General features: G+C 41.3%; 1 long non-coding RNA gene across 1 annotated transcript; it reads right to left on the reverse strand.

The window, feature by feature from the left end:
• Positions 1-462: 462 nt before the first annotated feature.
• Positions 463-16,614, reverse strand: LOC115254097 (uncharacterized). The gene is made up of 3 exons (XR_009995649.1): positions 15,666-16,614; positions 14,924-15,590; positions 463-3,025 (listed from the first exon to the last, which is right to left on the reverse strand). It is a non-coding gene; the product is annotated as an uncharacterized LOC115254097 (long non-coding RNA).
• Between the last annotated feature and the right edge of the window lie 4,861 nt (positions 16,615-21,475).

Consider the following 21,475-nt stretch of genomic DNA (forward strand, 5'->3'; position numbering starts at 1 on the left):
GCTTCTTCCGCGCGCCGTGCGATTGCTCCATTATCTTTAATCGGATGATAAATTATCAATTTTTCAATTCATTTCTATTGAGTGAGCCATTGAACCGCGGCGGTGCGAAAATGGAATGGATTGTTTTAGGATAGTCAGTCCAATCCGCGTGTATTGAAACTAATCAATCATCGTTTTACTGGGTTTATGCGCGAACTGATCCATCATCTTGAAACAAAATTGGGAGAAACATTCACTTCTGGTTAATTATCAAAAAAAAAGAAACACGCTTTTCAAAAGAGTTTTCTTTAAAGCACGCATTCTGACCATTCATCAGATAAATATTCTTTTATTTTTTTTTTTAATTATATGAAACGAGCTCACCAAATGCATATGCATTAGGCTGGGTCAACAAAGTCGATTTTTTTGGAACAAATCTCTTTCGATTCCTTTTAGCGTCCAAAGCAACTGTGCAAAATTTGAGAGCGATTGGTTGCTTCCTCGTATTCCGCATTGCGATTGAATTTTTTATGGAATTTAGTATGGAAAAACGTGCTTTTTGCATTTTTCTTATAAATTGAAATTTTTCGTCTAAAACGATCTAACTAATAACGTTAAAGTATTGCCTAGGATGTGCTGAAAAACTTGGCCGAAGACTGTAAAGTGACCCGACACTTGTGAAAAGTTATAACGTACAGATTGCCCGGTGGTGCTTAACATTTAACATGTAGGGGGGTGGGGGTAAGACGGACATGTTTAGTGAACACTCTATTTTGACAGTGTAAACAATGCGATAATTAAAATTTTATCTCCATACTATATACTTCAACTAAGGTACTTTACAGTCTGCAAGCCGATTTTGTAATAAAATTTGATTTTCCATGACTTTTGAGATAATTAAAAAGTGATCTCCAAATGTATGTTTTTCAACAGTGTGGGTAAGACGGACCGGTAGGGTGGGTAAGATGGACACGTTTGGAAATTTAGCTAATACGCCTCTAATTGTGTTAAATGATGTTTGTGGCCGTTTGTATTCGGTAGATCAATCATAGTAGAATCTAAATTTGGCCTTAAATCTCTTAGCGAATCGTGTTTCTGCAAATTAAAATATATTTTGTAAATAGGAAACCTCCATAGACTGATGAACGCCTAACAGTATGCAATGCTCTGGTAATTTTACAAAGTTCAAACAGTTCCAACAACAAAAATTCTAATAAAATGAATTTTTGAATAAAAAATCAATATGAAATGCTTTATACGGCTTCCACAATCATTTTTGTACTCCAAAGATTTCAATCTGTGAACAATGTGTGGGTCTTAATGTATTTCTTACGGCACTATCAAAGTAACCCCAACACTGCCCGTCTTACCCACCCTCAAGGCGGACCGTCTTACCCCCACACAACGCAAAATATTCATTCCACCACCGTTATCTATAATCCATGAAATTTACCTGAATGTCGTTGTGTATAAGATGGAACAGTTTAAAACTACTGGGAAACTCAAAATAAAATGCAAAAACTTAGCAATTTAATGTTAAAAAGCTTATTTATTGCCGCCTCAAAATTAGATCCCAGCACAAAAGCGTGTAGGCTGGTAAATGATTGATTATTTTTTGCACTTTTGACATATGTATTCTCTCATGGAGTGGTTCAATAACCATCAACTGATAAGAAGATAGAGTTAATCGTAAAAGAAAGTCAAATTTCAGCTCTTAAGTGCCAGAGCTAGTCGGTGGTCCGTCTTACCCACCCGGTCCGTCTTACCCCCACCCCCCTAAAGGAATAACATCAATAATAAAATCTCAATTTTTGGCCTATGTTACCAGTCGAATAACTTTTTTCACAAGCGTCGGATCACTTTACGGTCTTCGGCAAAGTTTTTCGGAATATCCTAGGCAATACTTTAACTTCATTAGTTACATGGTATTAGACAAAAGAATTCAACTTATGACTAAAATGCAAAAATGCCCGTTTTCCCATACTAACTTCCATACAAATTTCAACCGCATTGCGGAGTACAGGGACCCAACCAAACGCACCCAAATTTTGCACAGTTGTTTTGGACGCTAATATAGATTGAAAAAGCTTTGTTCCGGGTTGATACGATCACATTTAAAGTTTCTCCATACAACGTTGACGTTGACAATAGACTAGCTTGTTAATAAAATACTAGGTTTTCTATTCAAATCAATCTTTTAATAGCTTTTCACAATAGCACTAGTCAGGTGACCGTACTCTGCACATCTTGTTCGCGTAGCCCCTCAGCTTACCCAGTAGCAAGCCGACCCTGAGACCCAGTTCGAGGGGTCTCCTGTTACTGTGAGATTGTCCGGTTCAATAAAAAGTTACAATTGGCGCCCAACTACAACACGCGAAAGGTAAGCTGAGGATCGATTAAAATTTAAAAAAAATCTAAGGATTTTTAATAGGCGGCAGGTGAGTACACAACTTACACAGTTGTGTAGGATCTATGCGCTGTTGTGCACCGACCAAAATCGTTCTACTCTTTTGGAAACTTAAAGACATTGACCACGTGCGTTTGAAATTCGGTTCAGTGGCAAAAATAAAATATTAAGAGTGCCTTATAAATAGCAGTTAGAACTACAGAACAGATTAATAAAAAAAAAAAAATACACTAAAAAAAAAAATTTTTACAGCATTGGAAAAAGGTCCTGAATGAAATTTAACTATCCACCACACTACACAAACACTTACATTATTTCATTTTAATTACTACCTTATTAAGTATCTAAGAGAAATCGTATTGAATTTGAAATTTTGAATTCGTCTACTATAGTCTTAATTTAACATTAGTATTTTTATTTTTCTTATTTTTGTTGTTTATTTGTATGTTAATTTGAAATTGCTTTGAATTTTGTTGTATTGAATTGGGTAACATGGATGCTGAATTTAATCTAAAGTATCAGTTGATGAACGCGGGTCATCTGCTGGTAGATGAGGTGGAGTACGAACTTGCAGTACGCCAGGTTCCGTTCAAAATTGGTGATTCTCGTGATGTGAAGCGACGTAGATTGCGCCAGAAGCTAAAAGAGCAAAGGGATAATAATGATGTTGAAATAGTTTTCACGTTGTCGCCGGAGGAGTGTGTGAGAGATTTAAATGTAGTTGATGAGAAATTGGCCAAGATTCGCGATCAGTTAGAGAATAGAAGAACAAAGAAATCCGAACTTCCGGAATTGCAAACCAGGTTAGTCCATTTGTATGCTAGGTTGATGAGGTTGAAACAGAAAGTAGATACAGATGGACTGGAAGGAATTCTCTTGAAATTGTACCAGGAACACTTTACGTTTCTGTCGACAGACCCGGATGTGAGAAAGAGGACGGAGGAAAATTTGAGCAGGCAGTTGGTAGAATTAAGTGTACATAGCCTTCAAGAGAGTACGGAAACTGATACGGAAGAAGAAGAAAGTTTCGACGGAAAACGTAAGGAAGTAGAGGACAAAGGAGCAAGTTGTAATACCAGTACACCTAAGGAAAAACGAAAAAGTAAGAAGGAAAAAGATTCCGAGGAGATGTTCAAGAAGTTGTTGGAACACGTCGACAGTTATCTAGAGTCCAGACTTAGTAGTGTTAGTGTAGAAAAGAGGCGAGATGACAGTTCGTCTAGCGAGGGCTTAGAAACAGAAGAAGTTAGAAGGCACAAACGAAACAAATCACACCAAAGGACAAGAAAAGACACTTCATTCGACAGGAAGTCTGATAGGAAAAAGGATAGAAGGGGAGTCACTCCACCTAGAGGAAGGTCAAGGAACCAGAGGTCAGAAAGCGAAGAAGGCAGTAGCGAGGAAACCAAATCCGAAGAAGGTCGACGAAAACAGAAGCGAATGCAAAGACAGCCAAGATCCGTAGCAGAATGGAAGATGAAATATGATGGAAAGGATGAAGGTAGAAAGTTGAACAAGTTCATTACTGAAGTGGAATTCATGGCGGAGGCGGAAAACCTGGGTAAGCGAGACTTGTTCAATGAGGCGATTCACCTTTTCAGTGGAGAAGCTCGCACGTGGTACATCGAGGGCAAGAAGAATCGAGACTTCCGGAATTGGCAAGAGTTGGTAGCAGAATTGAAGCTGGAATTCCAACCACCAGACATGGATTTTCACTACGAGCAACAGGCAGCTCAGCGGAGACAGAAACGTTCAGAGAAATTTCAGGACTACTTCAACGCGATCATGGAGATTTTCCAATATATGGCTGTTACTCCGAGCGAGCATCGTATGTTTGACATCATCTTCCGGAATCTTAGGTCAGACTACAAAAACGTTTTAGTGGTCAAAGGGATTAGAACGTTGAAGGGTCTGAAGCAATGGGGCCGGAAGCTCGACTCGGTTAACGTCTGGATGTATCGCAACAGGGAAGCAGAAGCGGCGCCTAAAAGTGTGCAAGTTCATGAGGTCTTGTTCGATTTTAATTGGTGTTTCTCGGTGACGATATTACACCGGTACACCGGTTGTACAACACATTAGAGAGGGAGTGCAATGAGGAACCAAAAAAATATGTGTCCATTCCATACGTACCGGGTCTCAGCGAGAAGGTGAGCAAGACGTTGAAAAAACATGACATCACCGCTTCCTTCAAACCATGCGACAAGGTAAAAACCACTATTTTTACGAAACTGAAAGACACTATACCACCATTAAAACAGACAAATGTAGTGTATTCTATACCTTGTGGAGCATGCGAACGTAAAGAATATATTGGACAGACATCTCAAACACTTGACAAGCGCATAGCGCAACACAAGAACTCAGTACGCACGAACGCATCAGCTACGGGACTCACCCAACACGCGCTAGACAACGGACATCGTTTTGACTTCTCTCGAACTAGAATTCTGGAGAGAATCAACAATGACGCGAGCAGACTAGCAGCAGAGGTAGTTCACATTAAGATAAACAGAGAAACGACGGTCAATTTACAACGTGACGTAGACGGGTTCTCAAACACATACAATAACTTGATACACAAACTGAAAGACGACCAACGACGAACAAGACGACACCGAGACGGAACATGACATAGATAATTAGAATTAAGTGTGCCGCCCCAAAGAACGCAGGCGCGGCGGAAATTGTAAGTGTTTAGTCTAGAAATTTGAAAATTGTAAATGTTTGTAATTATGTGATTGTAATTAATGTGAAAAATTGTTTATTGTTCCTTTTATATGACAGTTCTGAGGATGACCGAAAAATAAAAGTAGGTTGAAACGTAAAACCAAATTACGATTTTAAATTAATATCGTCACCGAGAAACACCAATTAAAATCGAACAAGATCAAGTAAGCGGTGATCAAAGCCATATCAAGATCAAATAGTTTGGTGAAGAAAAGAAGTGACACGAATTACAATGTTCTTCGTGAATACTGTGAAGAGGAAATACGGAAGACAAGTAAGCAGTTGGGTAAAATCTCTGCTGAAAACGGCCATCAAGATGGCCAAAACTAAAAACCGATTGAAGTTCTTGCTCAACTGTAGAAGATGCAAAGTTGTCCCAAATTGCCTAAACTACAAACTCCACATAAATCTGGCGAATTCCATGTCTATGGATAGATTGAACAAACTTGTCCATAAACAGAAAATAAAAATTATAAGCGTGGCAATTCAGGACACAAAAAGAACATTAGAACGAACCAAAACCGCGAAACACCACCTGAGAAGGAAGGTTCCCGGATAAAAACTAACCATAGGGTGTTTGGTGAAAACCATTCCTGCACCATACAGTGTACCAGCTACAATAAAGTGTATTGTGATGAAATGGTTCGCTTAAAGCTTTGTACATTGTAGCTACTATACATTTACATTCGATTTTTATGTAACAATATATTATACTGATTTTCTTACGTTTGAACCATTCACTTTTCCGAAACATTATTTTTCCGTGCATTTTTAATTATTTATTCAGTTTTGGAGCTTTTCCATGCTTTATTTTGTCGATGTTTGTTACTTTTTTTATGCAAAGGAAAGGAAAAAGAAAAAAAGTGATGAAGTTGAAACATCAATTTAAAGTCAATAAAATGTTTAAATTAGTGGTTAACCAGATGTCCTAGAACTGCAGATCCAAGAGATATGGTGGGCTAGGTATGTAGAGTGCGATGAGAGAAATACGAATGTAGGTCAACCCGGAAAGACGCAGGTCAGATTACCGTAAATAAGTGGATGAATTCAACACTATTCTTTCTGTATTTGCATTTAGGAGAGTTTTCTCCTCTTCTCTCATGTGAACTTGCCTTCGACCACAATAGAATCAAATGCGATTGACAAACTTTATCTTTTGACTATTTATTTTGACGTAGAGCCATCTTTAACATATGGACTGCACTGAACACTGAAATGACTTCTAATATAGATTCGTCTGCGGATTCGCTTTTTAACCTAACTTATGTTTGAATCGAACTTGACAGTTTTCTCAAGAGTTGTTATGTATTTCTAACTTAAGTCAAACTGGAGCCTCAATATTGCAATAACGGTTAAGCACGCTGTAATTGTACTTATGTACCTCGTCACCCACTTCATGCAACTACATTAGTGGTCTAATAACACTTAGCGCGCTCGGCATAGTTCCATCATGCCGCTCAAAGTGTTGCCACAAATAATGTTTAGTTTGCAAAACCCGGTTCTCTGGCTGGTGGGGCATGGGAGCCTAAGCTTCAGCTGTTAATGCAATCAGAGACTACTCAGACTTAGACGTGGGCGATCCTATATATGAAGGGTTATCCAAAACGCTCTGGAGAATTCCCAAAGCGCATTCTAATAAATCTAGTAAGCCTAAGATGCCATTAAAAGGAGGAAAATGACTAGATAATATAACAATATATGGTTTCTGTAATGTAAATCGATACAACATAACAAAAGAGAACCATTCCAAAACCATTTGATTAAATGTATAACCAGTACTGAAATTACAATTAAAAACGATTTATTTACGGTACATTTTATTGTTTGAAACCATTCATGTACCGTACAATGTACGGTATATTTAAACCCACGTATCAGTATTTTGAACAATTCAATAACAATAAAATGTATGGTTTTGCAAAAAAATATATATGGAGAAAAATATTTTTTTATATTGTTACGATACTTAACAACCCGTATAGTATATTGTAAAAATCTTATTTACAATTCACGGTATGGTGTCTTACATTACATCTTATTGTTTTTGTATTTTTATTTTTACAGTGGTGTCTATTGTAAAAATATGGTTCCAAATTGTACTGTTACAATACAACGTTCGGTTTTTCTACTGTATTTTTTATTCGGGTTGAAGAAGCAACGAACACCGAAGATTGCCAATACATCGTCGCGATGGTGGAAAAGAGCGCAAGAAACACGTACAACAAGTCTAAATCTGTGGAAACAAAGAAACTGGAGGCGCTCAAAATGGGGAAAATACGGAACCAACATCGGAATCACGAATGGATCGAAAACACGACCACGACGGAATTTCTGCTTAGACAGATTTGTTAGATACTTTGCCACCCCTAGAGATGGCTCAGTACAATACAATTTTGTTTGACGACATGACTCCAAACTATTCCAGTATTGTTTGTGCTGAGTGGCAGCCCAGGTGTCAATCTGAAGCTTCACCCAACACTTGGATACCGGAATAGCTGGCTCAGGGCCAATGAAGTCATGTGATGCTCCAGTGCGAGCTAACTCATCAGCCAATTCATTTCCAGCGATGGAAGAATGGCCAGGTACCCATACAAGGTGAACAGCGTTTGCTGAATTCAGCTCCTCAATTTGAGTTCGACAAGCGATAACTATCTTCGACCTGGAGTTGGCCGAAGCAAGTGCTTTAATAGCAGCCTGGCTATCTGAACAGAAGTATATTACTTTGCCCATTACGTGCTGCTGAAGTGCTGATTGCACTCCGCACATAAGAGCAAAGATTTCGGCCTGAAAAACGGTGCAGTGTCTGCCAAGTGAATAAGACTGATACAGCCTTAGCTCACGAGAATAAACACCAGCACCTGCTCGACCTTCGAGAAGGGAGCCATCAGTGTAACATACGATGCCGTCTGAAATACTTCTTTCCAGATAACCAGATGTCCACTCTTCCCGGGAAGGGAATTTCGTGGAAAATGTCCTATATGGAAAATTACAAGCAATTGTAAGATCACTTGGAGCAAGGACAACTTTGTCCCAATTCACCAAAAGTGGAAACAACGAGGTGTGTGTTGAACTGCGGTTCACAGGAGTTTCCTCTAGTAAACCGAGTACCCATAGGCGGTAAGTGCAAGAAAGTGCTTCTTGTTTGAGATGAATGTGTAGTGGGGCAACGTCAAAGAGAACTTCGAGCGCTGCCGTGGGAGTTGAAGAGAACGCTCCAGACATCGCCATTAAGCACATCCTTTGGAGATGGCCTAACTTTGATTGGACCGTTCTCACTTCGCCCTTTTGCCACCACACAAGACATCCATAGGCCAATATTGGCCGAACAACAGTTGTGTAGATCCATTTGATATACTTGGGTTTTAGACCCCAAGTTGTACCAAAGGTTCGCCGGCATTGCCCGAAGGCCATACAAGCTTTCTTGATTCTGAACTCAACATGAGGTGTCCAGGAAAGCTTGGAATCAAGAATGACTCCAACGTACTTTACCTGTTCAGTCACATTGATTTCAGAATCAAAGAGACGTAATGTTCGAACACCATTACGGTTTCGCTTTTCCGTGAAAAGAACAATAGATGTTTTACTCGGATTTACCGAAAGGCCATATTGGCGACACCAACCCTCAACTACCTGAAGAGCGTTTTGCATCAGGTCGAAAAGGGTGCTGATGCACATACCGACTAACAATGTTAGGTAGTCGTCGGCAAAACCATAAGTAGGAAAACCGCTATTATTGAGTTGCCTCAATAGCGTATCTGCTACGAGATTCCATAAAAGTGGTGATAAGACTCCCCCTTGGGGGCATCCACAAACACTCAATTTCCTAATCGCCGCTTGACGCAATGTCGAGAAGAGATGTCGGTTTTTGAGCATTTGGTGAATCCAATTGGAAATCATTGGAGATATACCATGACCCCGTGCGGCTTCCAATATGGCATCGAAAGGCACGTTGTCAAAGGCACCCTCGATATCTAAGAAAACACCCAAGCAGGATTGCTTTTGAGCGAATGCCTTCTCGATATCGTAAACAACTTTGTGTAAAAGAGTCACAGTGGACTTTCCAGATTGGTAAGCATGTTGGTTCACATGAAGAGGCACATTGGCCAGAGATTGCCAATACATCGTCGCGATGGTGGAAAAGAGCGCAAGAAACACGTACAACAAGTCTAAATCTGTGGAAACAAAGAAACTGGAGGCGCTCAAAATGGGGAAAATACGGAACCAACATCGGAATCACGAATGGATCGAAAACACGACCACGACGGAATTACCGGACTTCGTGGAAAGAACTCTGCTCCTCGGGCCCAATTTCAACATCCAGAACAAAAGAACAATCCCATACGTGAGGTTCATAGCCGATGTGGAAACAGCGATCAAGCGGAAACCCGAAGCGGAAGAAATCAGAGGGGAGGTATCAACGATCATGTCGAACTACGTCAACTATCAGCGACAACCGAAGACGAAGGAAAACGACTGGATACTCAAGGAAGTCAAAAGGACCCGAAACTTTCTGAAAGAGCATCCCGATCTGTACATCACGAGAGCAGATAAGGGAAATAAAACTGTGGTGCTGTCCGCTTCGGAATATCGTGAAAAAATGGTGGAAATGGTGAGTGACACGAACACGTATAAACCCCTAAACGATAACCCAACGAACAAAACCTTGAGGAAACTCAACACGATTATAGAAAAATGGTGGAAAGATGGTCACATCGACACACTAACAAAAAACAAACTTAAGGTTTATAATTGTCACCCACCTAGAATATATGGTCTGCCGAAAATTCACAAACCGAACAGACCCCTCCGCCCAGTTGTGTCAACCATAGGAACGGCGACGTACCGTATGGCACAATTTCTAGCGGAAATGTTGGGAAAACTTGTAGGAAAAACACCATATCACGTGCGCAACAGCTTCGAATTCGCGGGAGAAATATCGCATGTGGTTGTTCCAGAGGGCCATATCATGTACTCACTAGATGTGGTGTCCCTCTATACAAATGTTCCAGTGGAGAAGGTGTACGATCTGGTGGAAGAAAAATGGGGAGAACTTCAAGAACACACCACCATACCATGGGAAATTTTAAAGCAGGCGATGAAAACTGTTCTCGAAGCATCCTTTTTCCAATACGACGGAAAATTCTATGCCCAAACAACGGGGGTCCCCATGGGCTCCCCGCTTTCACCAGTGATAGCAAATCTAATCATGGAGAAGGTGGAACAGGAGGCCATGACCAAACTAGAGCAGAAACACATCCCACTGACAGTGTACAGAAGGTACGTCGATGATTGCTTCCTAATGGGGAGAAAGGAGGATGTGGAGAAGGTGGTGGAGCATTTCAACGCCATCGATGAGAAACTGAGGTTCACCGTAGAAGAGGAGACGAATGGATCACTTCGCTTTCTAGATCTCACACTCACGAGAAACGAAGAGCGAATCCAGAAGGTCTGGTTCCCCAAGCAGAAGGATGGGCGCTACCTCGACTACAACTCGGAAAGCCCGCATACCCACAAGGTAAACACGATGATCGCTTTGGTCGATCGAGCACTCAAACTCACGGACGTCGAACGAAGACAGGAGAGCATTGGAACGGTAAAGAGCATTCTCCGCAACAACAACTACCGGGAGAATCTCATTCAACGAACGGTGAGAGATCGGGTACACCGGTTGTACAACACATTAGAGAGGGAGTGCAATGAGGAACCAAAAAAATGTGTGTCCATTCCATACGTACCGGGTCTCAGCGAGAAGGTGAGCAAGACGTTGAAAAAACATGACATCACCGCTTCCTTCAAACCATGCGACAAGGTAAAAACCACTATTTTTACGAAACTGAAAGACACTATACCACCATTAAAACAGACAAATGTAGTGTATTCTATACCTTGTGGAGCATGCGAACGTAAAGAATATATTGGACAGACATCTCAAACACTTGACAAGCGCATAGCGCAACACAAGAACTCAGTACGCACGAACGCATCAGCTACGGGACTCACCCAACACGCGCTAGACAACGGACATCGTTTTGACTTCTCTCGAACTAGAATTCTGGAGAGAATCAACAATGACGCGAGCAGACTAGCAGCAGAGGTAGTTCACATTAAGATAAACAGAGAAACGACGGTCAATTTACAACGTGACGTAGACGGGTTCTCAAACACATACAATAACTTGATACACAAACTGAAAGACGACCAACGACGAACAAGACGACACCGAGACGGAACATGACATAGATAATTAGAATTAAGTGTGCCGCCCCAAAGAACGCAGGCGCGGCGGAAATTGTAAGTGTTTAGTCTAGAAATTTGAAAATTGTAAATGTTTGTAATTATGTGATTGTAATTAATGTGAAAAATTGTTTATTGTTCCTTTTATATGACAGTTCTGAGGATGACCGAAAAATAAAAGTAGGTTGAAACGTAAAACCAAATTACGATTTTAATTTAATATCGTCACCGAGAAACACCAATTAAAATCGAACAAGATCAAGTAAGCGGTGATCAAAGCCATATCAAGAAGTTCATGAGGTTCGTCGAGAATTCTCTCGAAATGACGCTAAGCCGGTGGAGAGAAAGTGGAAATCCGACTTGCAGATCACAAAAGGCTCGAGACCTGAGCGGAAGGAGGAAGTAGATAGACGTCAGGTTCAGAAACGGCAGGAGATGCCGAAAGATGATCAACGCCCAGGATCGAGTAAAATGGATTTGGAATCAAGGATTGCGAACTACAGAGTTCCTGATAGACTCACGTGCTTCAATTGTCGGGGAAAATACCATCACCATCAAGCGTGTCTATCGGAAAAGGAGGTGTTTTGTACAGTTTGCGGATTCCACAACTTCACTAAAGAGAGATGCCCATTCTGTGCAAAAAACGGACCAACTTCGGCGTAGAAGGTCGTCGAATTTTGCCGAAAAAGCCTTCAACTGTTTTTGTCCCGTATCAATCAGAAGTCAGTGAGCTGCGGTAAAAGGTGGATGGAGATAATCGTCCATTTGTTAACGTAGATGTTTTGGGAGTGAAGCTCATTGGGTTGTTGGACAGTGGTGCACAGATTTCAATCGTGGGGTTTGGAAGTGAGAAGCTCTTAAAAAAATTGAAGCTTAAGCTACTACCAACAAGAACCAAGCTCACAGCAGCAGGAGGCTCAAAATTAGAAGTTTTGGGATACGTTAATCTTCCGGTTTCGTTCCACGGGCAAACAAAAATTGTTACCACGTTGGTGGCACCAGCGATGAAGCGGCGACTGATTTTAGGCATGAACTTCTGGCGAATGTTCAATATTGAGCCGGCAATTCAAGGACAGTTGGGAGGAGCTTTGGAAGCTTTAGAAGCTGAAGTGGAAGGGCATAAGGAAGAGGATATTCTGACCGAGGAACAACAAGCGAGGTTAAATGATGTAAAATCAAAATTCAGGGTATTCAGAGAAGGCGATAAACTAGGTGTCACTAAATTGATCACCCACACTATTGAGTTCACGGATGAGTACGAAAATGCGAAACCAGTGAGACTAAACCCATATCCCTGGTCACCGGAAATCCAGAAGCATGTAAACGAGGAACTCGATAAGTGGATTGACTCTGGTGTGGTTGAAAGGTCAAATAGCGACTGGGCAATGCTGATCGTTCCAGTTGTGAAAAGGAATGTGGGTGAGGTTGGAGAGGAAGAGATTAAGGTCAGAATGTGTTTGGACGCCAGAAAGCTGAACGAACGAACGAAACGCGACGCGTATCCGTTACCTCATCAAGATAGGATCTTGGGGAGGTTAGGGGCCTCAAAGTACTTATCTACAATTGACCTGTCTAAGGCTTTTTGGCAGATACCATTAAGCCCTAAATCCCGAAAATATACTGCCTTCCGGGTGTTCGGACGCGGGCTATTCCAGTTCACCCGTCTCCCTTTCGGTCTTGTGAACAGCCCAGCAACGCTCTCACGATTGATGGACCGGGTCTTAGGCTACGGAGAGCTTGAACCAAATATCTTTGTTTACCTCGATGACATAGTCATCGCGAGTAATTCGTTCGAAGAACATATACGTTGCCTAGAAGAAGTGGCTAGACGGCTAAATGAAGCTAATTTATCGATCAATATTGAGAAGTCACGGTTTTGTGTTCCTGAGCTTCCGTACTTGGGATTCATCCTGTCAAGAGAAGGAGTTAGGCCCAATCCGGATAAAGTGGAATCCATCGTAAATTTTGAGCGACCATCTTCCGTAAGATCATTGCGCCGGTTCTTAGGGATGGTAAATTATTATCGCCGTTTTATTGAAGGATTTAGTGAAGTGACAGCTCCACTTACAGACCTGCTTAAGGGGAAGCCGAAGATAATCACTTGGACCGATCCAGCCGAAGCAGCGTTTAACTCCCTAAAAGAAAAACTTATATGCGCTCCCATCCTGGCCAACCCTAGTTTCGATCGCCCGTTCAAAATCCAGACAGATGCCAGTGACATGGCGATTGCTGGCATTTTAACCCAGGAAAGCAAGGGGAAAGAACATGTCGTAGCTTACTATTCTAGGAAGCTCACGACTCCACAAAGATCTTGGAAAGCTGTTGAGAAAGAAGGTGTTGCGGCGCTAGAAGCGATTGAAAAGTTTCGTCCATACGTTGAAGGAACCCCGTTTACTCTGGTAACAGATTCGTCGGCCCTATCGTTCATCATGAACTCTAAATGGAAGCCGTCAAGTAAACTCAGTCGTTGGAGCATGCTACTCCAGCAATATGACATGAGGGTACAGCACCGTAAGGGTTCGCAAAACGTAGTGGCCGATGCTCTATCGCGGGCTGTGGAAACCATGGATGTCACTATGCAGAACGACTGGTACTCGCAACAATTTCGGAAAGTCGATGAAGATCCGAGCTCGTTCGCAGACTTCAAAATTGAGGACAACAAACTCTACAAATTCATAGCGGCAGCCTCTGATGTGTTGGACTATCGCTATGAGTGGAAGTTATGTTTACCGGAAGGACTGAGAGAATCAGTTCTCAAAGAAGAACATGATGCTTCTCTCCATCCTGGATACGAAAAGACCATACAAAAACTCAAAACTAGGTATTACTGGCCGAAGATGGCCGTAGATACAAAACGGTATGTGCAAGCTTGCGATGTCTGTAAACAATGCAAACCTTCGACAGTTCCGTCAAATCCGCCGATGGGGAAACAGAGGTTGACCGATCGTCCATTCCAGATATTGGCATTGGATTTTATCCAGAATCTTCCGAGGAGCAAACTGGGCCATGCCCACTTATTAGTTCTTATGGACATCTTCTCTAAGTGGACATTGCTTATTCCTTTCCGGAGGATTGAGGCCAAGGCAGTTTGTCGAGTGGTTGAAGACCAATGGTTCCGAAGATATGGAGCACCAGAGATAGTTATCAGCGACAACGCAACTACGTTTACTGGGAAAGAGTTCCAAGCCTTACTACAAACCCGTGGGATTCGTCACTGGCCGAATTCAAGACATCACAGCCAAGCGAATCCTGTAGAACGCACTAATCGTACGATCAACTCTTGCTTGAGGACTTACATGCAGCCGGACCAGCGAGTATGGGATACCAGGATCCCCGAAGTGGAGGAAATGATAAACACTACAGTGCATTCTTCAACGGGATTCTCACCATATCGCATTTTATACGGCCACGAGAAAGTTTGTAAAGGCGAAGAGCATCGACTGGAACGAGATGAAGGGGAATTGTCGATTGAAGCGCGGGAAAAATATAAAAAAGAAGTTGGAGGAGACTTTCTTGAAATGGTGAAGAAGAATCTTGAAAAAAGCGACGAAAAACATAGAAAAGTGTATAACATACGTTTCAGGAAGGATGCCCCAACGTTTGAAATTGGCTAAAATGTTTACAAGCGTAATTTTCGCCAGTCGTCCGCATCTGAACACTACAATGCGAAGTATGGACCGCTGTTCATCCCTTGCACCATAGTTGCCAAGCGCGGTAGCAGTTCTTATGAGCTGGCGGATAAGCAAGGAAAAACATTGGGTGTTTTCTCCGCGAGTGATCTTCGTGCGGGCAACGATGTCCGACATTGTGCACCTGGTTGAATTCTAAAAGAAAACTGAGATTGAGAACCTATACCGTCGTGGGTCACGGTCATCTTAGAATCAACTTACGGGAGTACAATCCATAGAACGAGGCGACGAGTGTTTGTGTAGGCCGTAGGTCATCATCGTTGCCATAAATCGTATTAAGCTATTGGTGTCTTGCCGTCAACAATTTTTGTCGTTGTCCGTAGAAGTCGTTCATCGTTTGCATAATTCAGCGTAATGTTCCAACGTCGAGTAATTAGTATCGTCCAGTTTATTTTGATTACTGTCCGTAATGTGATCGTCCTCTGGATAGTTAGGTGTGAAGAGTCGTGAGTGGTTCGTCTGTACTCGTCGGAGCGAATGAACTTTATAGCAAGTCATCCACAGCGTCGTTTCAACAGTCAATTGAAATGGTTGCTGGTATTAGAATATAGAACCTGAAATGAGAGAAAAGAGAGTCGAATTACAGAAAATCAAATTAGGTCTTGTCCGGGTATTGTTAAGTTGCGAACAATGGCCAAGTAACACTAGAATCATCCATCGCTTCTATAAAGAAAACACATAGGGTTGAAATAGGGAAACATTCGCCTACAGGAAGATACAAGCCGCGTACTTGTTGGTAGAAACAATAGAAATTATTCCATAGGAATTCGATGCGTTCCAACATTGGTCCAATTTGTGGGGCAAACCTGAAAAGAAACTGTTTCGTCAGCCTAACATAAAGAAAGGAACGGAAGTAAATTCACTCATCTTAGAATGCACGTTAATCACCAATAGTAGAACGAACCAAAAGTATATTAGCATGGTAATTAAAACATTACATTCCCACCTATGCATCCTTAACATCCAATGCACAGTACGCGCGCGATCGAAGACGTAGGTCGACTGAATCGTCTTCCGCTATAGTAGACCCGGACCCCGAGAATATGATAGAGCGAAATATAAGTACCCGAATGAATCCGTTAAACGAAACGTAGGAAAATGAAGTAGTAGAATATGATAAGGGGAAACAGACTCACATGGACACTACACAGAATCACTGGTGGTCAGTGAATCAAAATTCACCCATCGCGCAACAATAATGACAATGTCGCAACCTGTATTTGTTGCGACAATCCACCCAGTGCGACATATGTTTGTCCCATCTTGAAAATAATAGGATAAACATCGTACACCACGAGTTTAGAGATTTTTAAGCCTTGCATTGCGATTTTCGAGCGGTAACTTCGTTCCGGTAAACACTCTGTAGCTCTGCTGAAGATCTATTATCAAACAGTTTCGACTTTAGGTTAGTAAATTGATTATTCACGAGTTGAAAAGTACGCAACAAATTCAGCTTCCGTTTTGTCTGCAACAAAAATTGTCGAGATCATGTCATTATCTGTTACCAGTAGGGATAAAGAGTAATCGTCGCGCCTTCTTTGTTGCTTGTTTTGTGCCTGTTTTGTCTGACAATTCTCTTCACTGCTGGTGGTATATTATGGCGAATTTTCAATTAAAATTTTGCTTTTAGTTGCTCAAGATTTTAGTGTGTTAACGTGATTGTCTAAAAGAAAAGTTGTATTTTTAACTGCTACACGACATTGTTATTTAACGAAAATTTGTTATATTTGTTTATTGGTAAATGTCTTATGGTTATTTGAAAGTTTTAAAGCGTTTAAGGCAAAATAAATGTTCACTCCCGTTGAACATTTATTTTTCCGAGGCGAGGAATAGTGTAACCGTTTGTTACAAATCTTTAGTTTTATTTTAATTCGTGCTTTTGTCTTGGAAACTGTCACGTCTCTAGTGTTAAATGTTGTTATGTTAGTATAGGATTGGTAGAGAAGCGACGATAAATGTCAATAAATTTAAATAGTTAAAATCATGTAATTGTTATAGTCAGTTAATGTTAAATTGTCTAGAGTATAAAAAAAAAACAAAGATTACAAGCTAGAGGGTGAAGTTGTATGCAAGCTGTCGGCAGGGCATAAACGATCAGTGGGTCAGCAGGTGTATTACAGTAAATAGGTGGCAACAACCCCCAACCCCATTAGCGAGGAAATTAGAAGGGGGGGAGGAAAATATGATAAAGGGGTCAAAGCTAGTTTAGGAAGCGCCATCGCTTCACTAGTAAAAAGGCGTTCGTGTGCTCAAGATTGGTCCAAAGTGTCCTTTAAGATAAAAGTGGTAACCGTTTGAAGTGGAGAAGAATTGTATTACATCAGGTAGGAGTTGTGCTTAAATCGAGCTTAAATCTAATGACCAGATAGTTAGTACGGCTAGTAATTTTTGGTATACCCTCATAGGACCTTTTTCCGTGTATCATTAATCCGCCATCTTGGCTGGTAGGGCGCGCCCCTCCAGCAAGCACACGATTCGGCCTGATAGACGAGAGTCTGCTACGCCTAAACCGTAAAGGAGATCAGAATTACCTCTGACCATACTGGTCCTAAGGAGGTTCGAAGCTCGGGCAAATTCCCTAAAAGTCAAGGAGCTTTTCCCCTCTCGGCACGGTCATTCCGGTACCGTCCTGGACCGTGTCGATTGCCGTCAAGGAGGGAGGACGCCTAGCTTTCGGTCAAGACTCCGAACCCCACGGCAAAACCGTATAGTTGCCGAGAAACTTACCACCTGTTCGCCCAAAGACCTATCATGTCAGCAGCATCAGCGAGCGCTCGCGGAACCTCAGCAGATCGTCGGCCGCCAAGAAGGAGAAGCAGTAGTACCGGTACGTGAAAGCTTGTAAATTCCACACACCCATACCCACAATAGAAGTAGAGCTCAATAAACTTAATCCACCCTCAACCCCACAATAGACTAGCTTGTTAATAAAATACTAGGTTTTCTATTCAAATCAATCTTTTAATAGCTTTTCACAATAGCACTAGTCAGGTGACCGTACTCTGCACATCTTGTTCGCGTAGCCCCTCAGCTTACCCAGTAGCAAGCCGACCCTGAGACCCAGTTCGAGGGGTCTCCTGTTACTGTGAGATTGTCCGGTTCAATAAAAAGTTACATTATATAGTGTTCTAAATAAATATTCACAGCATTTTACATCGTCTTCCTGTTTATGGACCGTATCCAAATTTCATATGCTATTATAATGTATATTTTGTACAATGTGAATGAAATTTTCTCCAATTCTACGGTACTCAGCAGCATCATGTCTACATCATGGCGAAGAAAAAGCCCAACCCCGGGGAGGACAACGTGTCGGAAAACAATAATTCAGCCGAAATCAACAGTTTGTACGAGCCTTGAGCACCGAGTGGACCTTGGTGTTCGCCTTTAGCCATTTAACAGCTGATTCCTCGAAAAAGCAACTCCCTCCCTTCATGTCAGAAAGCTTGCTTGTTATTTTGTGATTTTCCTTTGCTTCGAATATTTGTCGGCTTGTGCGGAATGGAATTCAAATTTGGCCACTGCTCTTGACATCGAATACCAGCCATGCTTTGCGCGCGCGGGGGCGGTAAATACTTTATTGCGTAATGTCCGAACGGTTTTTGGTGACAACCGTGACCCTGAATTCCAATGAAGTTGGGTTTGGTTCTGGGAAAGATACCGCAGTTGAAGCATAACGTGAAGCTTGTTCCTGGGAAATTTAGAGACATATCTAAATGTAGTCGTTATGTGTCTGCGTTTAAAAGAACCCAGATTGTAGTCAGGTTTGGGGCTGTCCATTAATTACGTAAGGGAAATTTTACGATTTTTCGACACCCCCACCCCCCCTTGTAAGATTTTTTGTATGAGAACCCAAATATTTTTGTATGGCGCGTAAGATTTCTCAAACCCCCCCTCCCCCCATAAACCCTTACGTAATTAATGGACAGCCCCTTTGTGCCAATTATTTATCTTGTTTAAGTTTTTTTTTCTTCTTGGCTTTCCTACTGCACTAGGACAAAGTCAGCTATTCAGCTTACTATAAGTATATTCACAGTTTTTAACTGGGAGCTTCCTCTGCCAATGACCAATTTGCATGTGTATATCGTGTGGCACACACAAAGACACTCTATTATCAAGGAGGTCAAGAAAATGTCCATTTCAAAAAGTTCCTGGGCTAGCTGGGAATCGAACCCGTCATCTTGGTCTTAATGCATACCCTCGTGTTAACCGTTCCGACAATATGCATAACTTCGAATTATATCAATAAAATCTTGGCAAACTATTACCGATTGCTTGATAGTCTGCAGTATAATTAAAGAACTCTATCCACAATACTTAAAAATCCATCAAACAGCTGATTAACATAATTGAGACAGCCCGCTGCGTGGAAAACCATAGTTTCCAACTGGTTCTCATTTTCCGCACACATTTCTCACCTTCTCTCAATCATCTATTTTTAGCTTTGAGCCGCCCCAGTTGGTGCGAATTCGAACTCCGATGCGAGCTCACTGACCGAATTCGATATAGCACAAATTCGTTCGGCACATTTATTCGCAGTGTATCATCATCATCATTATAAACACATTCTGCACCATGGTCACTCCCTACGGCGGCGGAGCATCAGTCAATGAATCTACTTCAATATACCTAATTGAGTGTAACTGTGAGACAGAATCGGAAAGTGATGCGACGCACAGCATCACTGATCTGTTGTATATGGTTTAAACCGGACGTAACCAGTAAGAATGTGGTTTCTGTTCAGGCACTTGGCTTGTGTTAGGTACGGAGCTTGATTTTATTCGATGAGTGAGCATTGAATTGATTTTGAACAACCATGCGTTTCCATTCTTTTGATTTTACGTGAAAAAGATCGGGAATCAACAAATCACGGTGGTAAACTGATTTCGTTCAATTACAAATACCAGGGTGTCCATCCATGCGGAAAATACGGGGAAACCGGGAAAAACCCGGGAATTCGAAATCACCGGGAAAAAAACCCGGGAAATTGTAAAAGGCACCGGGACAGATCTTTATGGTGTAGTGGCGAGCAAGTCTTGAATAGAATGACAATTACATTAACAGAGTTGCCGGCTGACTATTATTTTTAGACAGGCAGCCTCTCAGGAATTTTAGTGGTTTTTGTTGGACCTCGATAAAATCATGTAATCTGAACACTTCTTAGGAAAAATTTTCAGATTTCTGGAGGATTTCCCGAAGAACTTTTTGAGTTTTGATAGGAAAATTACGACAGCAGGATTCTATCGAACATATCGAAGAAGTCCATGATGGCCCTCTCGGAATTCCTGCAGAACTCGATTAACCTGCAGACGTTACTTCCGGCAGAGATTTTTACGTTTTAATAAAATATAATTCTGGTGACATTATTAATGGAATCACAAACAGACGTAACTCTTTGAACATTTTTCAATTCACATCATAGTCACAGAAACATGATTGCCTAATACTAAACTGGCTGAGTTTGGCCAACCATGATTTGGGTGGCGGTAGTGGGCAAAGTCATACACGAACAAAATCGATGCGAGCGCCACGGATGGGTAGTTGGCCGACTATCTATTTTTTAAATAGACCATTAAATTGCTGTACGATGGGAATGTTTAGAGTGTTACGTCTGTGGTGGAACTCTACATAATTTCTGCCAGATCCCTTAAATTGGATACCTTTGGCAGAAATCAAGGAGAGAATTCTTGAAAAATGCAAAATTATACATGTTCGCTTCTGTACGGAGTTTTGGAGGAGCTTTAGTCAAAACTCAAATAAAAATCTGAAAGACAAGTACAGGTAATTAAAGAGAATTAAAAAAAAAACTGAAAGACTCTGACGGAATCCCCTAAGAAATTTCTATCAGATTTCCTGAGTACAGTAGAAGAATCTTCAACGGTAACTGTAAACAATTTTTGAAAGTTTACCAAAAAATGTGACTTTCTGGATGCATTACTCGAATCCCCGAAAGAGAATCCATGATATTTTTATAACAATATTAGGCAACCACAGCTTTTTAAAATAATTTGCAGGTGTAACTTTTGGGAGATTTTTTGACAGAACCCATGGAGTAGAAGAAATGTTGCATGTCCTAGAGATATGACTGGAGGATAACCTAAAAGTTTTTCTATAAAATTCGGAGAAAATAGATTTTTGATTCAGCAATTAAATTGTTTGAAATAGCGATGAAAGCAGACCAAAAATATACATGAAGATTTTCACAAAATTTTTCTAATAATTGATTCATGATTTTCTTTGAAGACCTGGTTGTTCATCCAAAATTTTTCGAATTGACTCCGAAGCCGCACCGTGAACACTCCTATTTCACAAACTCATCTCTCTTTTCGGCTTAGATGCCAATCCACAACACATGGCATCTAAGCCGAAAAGAGAGATGAGTTTGTGAAATAGGAGTGTTCACGGTGCGGCTTCGGAGTCAGTTTGGCTTTCTATTCCG

This window comes from Aedes albopictus, chromosome 3 (genome assembly GCF_035046485.1).
Source record: "Aedes albopictus strain Foshan chromosome 3, AalbF5, whole genome shotgun sequence".
Taxonomy (NCBI): domain Eukaryota; kingdom Metazoa; phylum Arthropoda; class Insecta; order Diptera; family Culicidae; genus Aedes; species Aedes albopictus.